Source organism: Rhinichthys klamathensis, unplaced genomic scaffold (assembly GCF_029890125.1).
Source record: "Rhinichthys klamathensis goyatoka isolate OS25496 unplaced genomic scaffold, OSU_Roscu_1.1 h1tg000323l_1, whole genome shotgun sequence".
NCBI lineage: Eukaryota > Metazoa > Chordata > Actinopteri > Cypriniformes > Leuciscidae > Rhinichthys > Rhinichthys klamathensis.
The window spans coordinates 2,358,071-2,364,345 of record NW_026606839.1 but is presented as its reverse complement, the minus strand read 5'-3'; positions in this window follow the sequence as shown (position 1 = coordinate 2,364,345).

The following is a 6,275-nucleotide window of genomic DNA, read 5'->3' as shown; positions in this document are numbered from 1 at the left end:
AGATCAGCAAAAGCTCAACTCTACGATCTTTACATCAGTTCTTACAGTTCCAGCATTCCATCAAACACTTCAGCATCTTATAAAAGCAAGACTCGCACCTCTTCTACCTCCGTTTCTCTCCCGGTTCGGCGTTCTGAACCCACACAATCCCAACGCGCCGATCCAAAGCCCGCCGGCGCCGCCGCGCAATAGCATCCAGCTGCAGCTCACACTTCCTTGTCCGCCGGTATTTCCACCCGGCCAGCAACAGCGGCCGCAAAAAACAGTTCCGCTTCTTCTCCAGCTCTCACAAACTTCATGCAGTCAGCCCCACTCCCCAGGCAAGAACCAAACTCACAAACACATTCCTCCGACTTCCCTCTGCTTCTCCAGTTCTCTCTAAACTTCTTTATAATAACCCTTGTGCCAGGTCACCCTCGCACACCGTTACATTTTCTCTCACCCTCAAACCAACCTACTCAAAGAGCGGATCCTAGCGCGAGGTTGCCTTCGCTAGCCATCTTCCCTCTTTCCTTCCATTCCAATTCGCCTCACCCCTTTTTCCCCTTCTATCTTCCAATTGTCTCCTAATATTCTTTCCAGTTCACATCAGAGCGTGAGGTTGCCTCAGCAAAGGATTTCTACACTTTTCCACACAAACCTCCCCTTCCTCTCACTTAGGCCATGCCAGCCATCTTGGACACCAGCAGTGTTCTTCTTCTTCGTCTTTTACTGGCGACTTGCAACCAATTGGAGCATTATTGCCACCTACTGTATCTTATTTACTTTTGCTTAAATCCTTAGGTTTAGTCCAGTTTGTTGTAGATAAGATGATATGATTTTAAGCACCATCTTTCTGGATTTATTTGAGAAGATATTTGTAATGTTCATTTGTTTGATTCCTTCATGTTCCAGTCCATTCCTTAAATCCATTCTTTGATTTGAGTATTTAATACACTCAAACAGCACATGTTCCACAGTTTCCACCAGCAGTGTTGGGGAGTAACGGAATATATGTACTGGCGTTACGTATTCAGAATACAAATTATGTGTAGGCCCATCTATATTCCGTTACAGTTACAATTTAAATAGTTGGTATTTAGAATACAGTTACATTGTTGAAATCATTGGATTACATTACGATACTTCTGTTTCACGAGTTTAGTGACTCTCTAAATACATTAAGGCAACTCAGCATTTCCCAGAAGCCCCAATGTGAAAACGAAAAATGTGCGGTTTGCGTGATCAGTCACAATGAGTCGGAAGAGGAGCAGCGGGAGCTAGAATAGAGATGTAGCCGGAACTACAACAGAGACGGGGCAAGAATGCGTTTCGATCTCGGAAATTCAAACAGCATTTCACTTTAAAGAAAGAGAAGGGAGAACGAAATATAGCCTAACTGTGCAGTGCAACCTCTGCTTGCCAGCAACCAACCTCCTTTCAGCGTCCAAAGCAAGGGGGTAATCCATCAGCCGGAAGTTGAAGCTGCCTCCGGGGGCCGCCATTGTAGCTGGCTATCACCTGCTGTTAGCATCCCATTGACTCCCATTCATTTTGGCGTCACTTTGACAGCGAATAACTTTACATCTGAGGCGTCCAAAGACTCCATTTGTCCATTATTTATTTCTAAAGAAACACGACAATGTCTAAAAGACTCCATTACTTTGTATCTTACACGTTATGGCCCCGTAGAAGCCATTCTTGTAAAAATAGGCTAACGATTGCGTCATAACCACGGGACGCTCTGTCGTACAGTAGAGAAATTACCGTGTAGACAGAAGGAGAAGCTCGTAGGCAATCGTTTACTGTCTATGAGGCAATCGGGTGGACATGGAGGCATAAAGTCAAGGGAGAAGCCCATAGATAGAGAGTTCATAAAAGCAACGGGACAAAATATTTCAACAACAGATTTGTTTCAGATTTCAATTCAGATTTGTCCCGGCACAGCTACTAGAAGGTCAGATTTGTCCCGGCACAGCTACTAGAAGGTCAGCTCGTCGTCAAGCTCAGTTTGAGCCTGCGCCGTGCGCTTGGCTATCAGGAAGTGAGTGCCCATGTTGGGCTTCAACTCTCTCCGTTGAAATCAACGGGGTCGCTGTGTCCATTTCTTTTACTGTCTATGGTCCAAAGACTCCACCTCCAACCTGAAGAAGCATCTTAAAGTACAATCCGCTTGCCAGCCCATTCACTCTCAACAGCAGTCCATCTTCCAGCTCCTAACAATGCAATCGCCATGGAACCACTACCAGTCCCAGCCCATCTCCGTTCCCTAATTCTATCAGGTGCAACTATCGATCTTCCTTCTCTACTGACTTTCGTCCCTCTCAATGAATCCCACCGCTCGTTTGACTTAAATCGTTGATCTTACAAATTCTGTACAACCTTCAAAACGAGTTCTCTCACTTTCAGAATTTTGCGTTGCTTTTGCCAGATACACAGAAGTAATTTGCTCTTCATTTCCAGCCAGACGCAAGGAATTAAATGACTACCTCTCTACCATAGCAGAGCTCAGTCTCTCTTTCGGAGGTAGTAATTTTTATACATACCATAAGCTTTTTCCAGCTAAATCCTAAATGCGCCGCCCGCGTCACACCCTGGAACCAGTGTCCTTACTGGGAGCCTTGGACCTCGAACTATATAACAGAGTCTTCTTAGGCGTTCGAAGCCCTTCTTGCGCCATCTGCAGGTCTATCATTCATTCTACTTCAGAATGTCCCCAAACCGACTCAGATCTTCCGAACCATCCAGCTCCTTTCCAAGAAAAATCCACTTGATATGTCCCTCAATCAAGGAATGACCGTAACCAGATTTCTACCTCAGTTCCAGGCAGACAAGTGTGCAACAGCTTTAATTCATCACGTTGCAACAGACAACGATGCCACTTCCTCCATGTCTGTAATTTCTGTGGCGGAGCTCACGCCCGTTCTATGTGCCCTGTGCGGCGCTCCTTTAGCTAACTTTAACCGTCGACATTCTTAGCGTCTGCCTAACCACTCTCCGCTCAGGTCTTGTTCTCCTAACAAAACAAGAGCCCCAGACGCCATGTTCAATTTGGCTTTCTTCCGATCACCAAATCAAAATGCTAGGTCGATGGTCGTCCCTCGCCTTCGAAACATACGTTCGTTCAGATCTGCATAACATTAGGCAAGCACAGCAAACACTAGCATCCCTCTAAGTCTGGACCGCTTCTCCCTACTATTTTGCATCTCCCCGCTTACCTAGCCCCGCAGGGCGTGTATTCATCTGGATGCAGTGAGAGCTCTCCCTTTTCAGATGTGCGTGACCTACCACTCCTGGAGTGGGGTCTCCCATCTGAATCGCCGTGTGGGCTCTTCCGTTCAGAAGCATCATAGGCTCTCCCGTTCGACTTGCTGTGTGGGCTCTCCCGTTTTGATCGCCGAGTGAACTCCCTATTTATACATATGGGGGGGCTCTCTCCTTCGAAACGCTGCGGGAGCTCTCCCGGTCGAATTGCAGTGTGAGCTTTCCGTTCGGGCGCCGTGGGGGCTCTCCCTTTCCGAATCGCTGTGTGATCCTTCATGTTTTTAACCATGGAGGCTCTCCCGTTCGGATCGCAGTGTGGGCCCTCCTATCCGAATAAATCAGGACTGGAGGTACCAAGGATCGTACGTCCCTCGAACGCGACGGGCCATTGTGTCTTTATGTGATCTCCGCCCCCTGCGTCAGAAGGATGGTAGTTCTGCTTTTCCTTTGTATACCGTAGGCTCCCTCTTGCTGCGTAGGGAGTTTCGCTTCAGACACCGGTGGCCCGTTCGCCTTTAGGGACGAGGACCTTCTTCCCCATTTGTGACATCTGGAAGCCCCATGTTCTCTAACTCCATGGAGCTCCATGTCATGGATGTGGCAGGGCGTTCTCCAACCTCGTACTCAAACCTCCAGTCCCAAGATACTCCCGCAGGAGTCATTTCTGAAAGTCACTGCCGCAGCAGTGCAGCGGTGAGATGTACCCCAGTCAAATTTCCACAAGCCCATGTCGTTTCACTCCACAACGAACGCAGGCACACTCTTTAAAACACAGCTCCCGCCGGAGCTCCACTCATAGCCCCACATGGTGGGCATAGTAGGGAGACGCAGTTCCAGCCAGGAGCCCCTTTAAACATATCACTGCCGCAGCAGTGTCCATCCATGCTCCATACAGCTTTCAATTTCCACTCTTTTGGGGGGTAACATACTTTAAGCTTATAGGCATCCCGTATTTGATCACGTTATTCTAACTTGCTGTCCCAAATATTTATTCAACACTTTTGGGGGGTATATCAGAGCTCGAGTTGAAGCTGCTTCATCGAGCCCCTCTCCAGCGGACAGCAAGCCAAATAAGTTTAACCTAATATCTTAAAGATTTTATGGGCAAACGAACTCGTTAAATGAAGTTCCTAAACGTAAATTAGGGAGGAGCGAGCCCATCCAATCTTTCAATCAACAAACAGAGTATATAAGCAGCCGCTTACCTCTCCCTAGTATCAGCTGTTCCAGTATCCCTCCACCTCCCCAAACTCCACCTTCATCTTAGGTACCTTGCCCTTTAATTAACAGGTCCTACATTTAGCCACTGGGGGGTATATCAGAGCTCGAGTTGAAGCTGCTTCATCGAGCCCCTCTCCAGCGGACAGCAAGCCAAATAAGTTTAACCTAATATCTTAAAGATTTTATGGGCAAACGAACTCGTTAATAAATAATTAAATAAATAAATAGACTATTTGTATAGACTGATTATGTGAGAATCAAAGGGAGTGTTGAACACCAATTGCATGGGACAAATGATACATTCATAATAATTTTATAATATATAGAAAACATAAGTCTTATTTCAAGCCCAGCTTATTTCGTTTTGCACAAACATTCCCATCTCAGACTTTTCCTTGGCTCAGAATCCCACTTTTTCCATTTTGTCCCCATAAGCAGCCTCTGGTGTCTTTGACCAACCCTGTTATTAACAGTGAAGCAAACACTCGGCTGGATCAAACTATGAGAACAACCAGGAAACTCCATTGGTTGTGAAGATGACAAAAAAGTTTCCATTTAATTTTTTCATGTATTTAAATGTTTGAATTGTATATATATATATGTATACACACACACACACACACACACATTTTACGTTTTAACATTGCCACATACATTTAAGATGAGATTTTTGTGCAAATTGTTTTTGTTTATATATTTGTTTTGTTTATTATTACATAAATGTATAGGCTATTCATAACATATATAATATACTATTATTAACTAAATAATAAATTGTATATTATTTATATATTTATTTATGTAAGTGTGTGTGTGTGTGTGTGTGTGTGTGTGTGTTTATGTGTGAAATTGATGAGATTTCAGTGCAACGTGAATGAAACAGGATATTTAAGATTTACTGACTATACACTCAAAAAAGTTGTATTTTTTAAAATGTACGAATTTCAATTAATAGTAAAATTCGATCAAATTGAATTGAAAAATCCTTACATATTATTCATATTTTGACTTTTAAATGAGTAAAAAAAACTAGAGCTTAATAAAACATTTTGTATAAATGGTACAATGGAACATTTGGTAGTCATAAATACATAAATGAAAAGAAATTAACATTTAAAAAATAAATAAATTTATGAATACGAATCACACAAACTGAAATGGTCAAGTGACTCATTCCTTAAAAAAAAAATGTTTAATTAAGCTCTAGGTTTTTAATTCAAAATATGATTATTATTCAATGATTCATGATTATTCAATTCAATTTGATGGAATTTTACTTTACAATTGAAATGCCTAATCTTTTTTTTTTTTTTAAAGGCTTTATATTTTTTAGTGTGATTGAATTACATACATTTTTTTATCATATTGATTAGCCTAAATCATGTCAGCTGAAAAAAAAAAGTCATTTCAGAAGCAGAGCGAGTGACTATATGTTGATAAGACTGAGAAACTCTTTTGAAACGTACATTGATGAGTTTGTTTTAGTGAGTTTGCCTAGTTTAATGAAGCATGAGGAGCCAGTACACACTCTTATGCACATCTTGCTTCTAGTAGAAGATCGGTTACTCACTCCTAATATGGGAATCTGCTGACTTTTCTGTGGGTAAAAGGTTTGGTTAAGGAGGGTGTGTGTGTGTGTGTGTGTTGAGGAAGGGGAGGTGGAGGACACCAGGGAATGAGTCTCGTCTCCTCAAACTCAGGTTTAAACCATCGGCAGCAGCGCTTCAGTTCAGTGTGGACTCTCTCCTCGCTCTCGTCTCACAGGGAAAAGCGCTGTGATCTCTCTCTCTTTGTCCAGTAGCTCTCAGCTT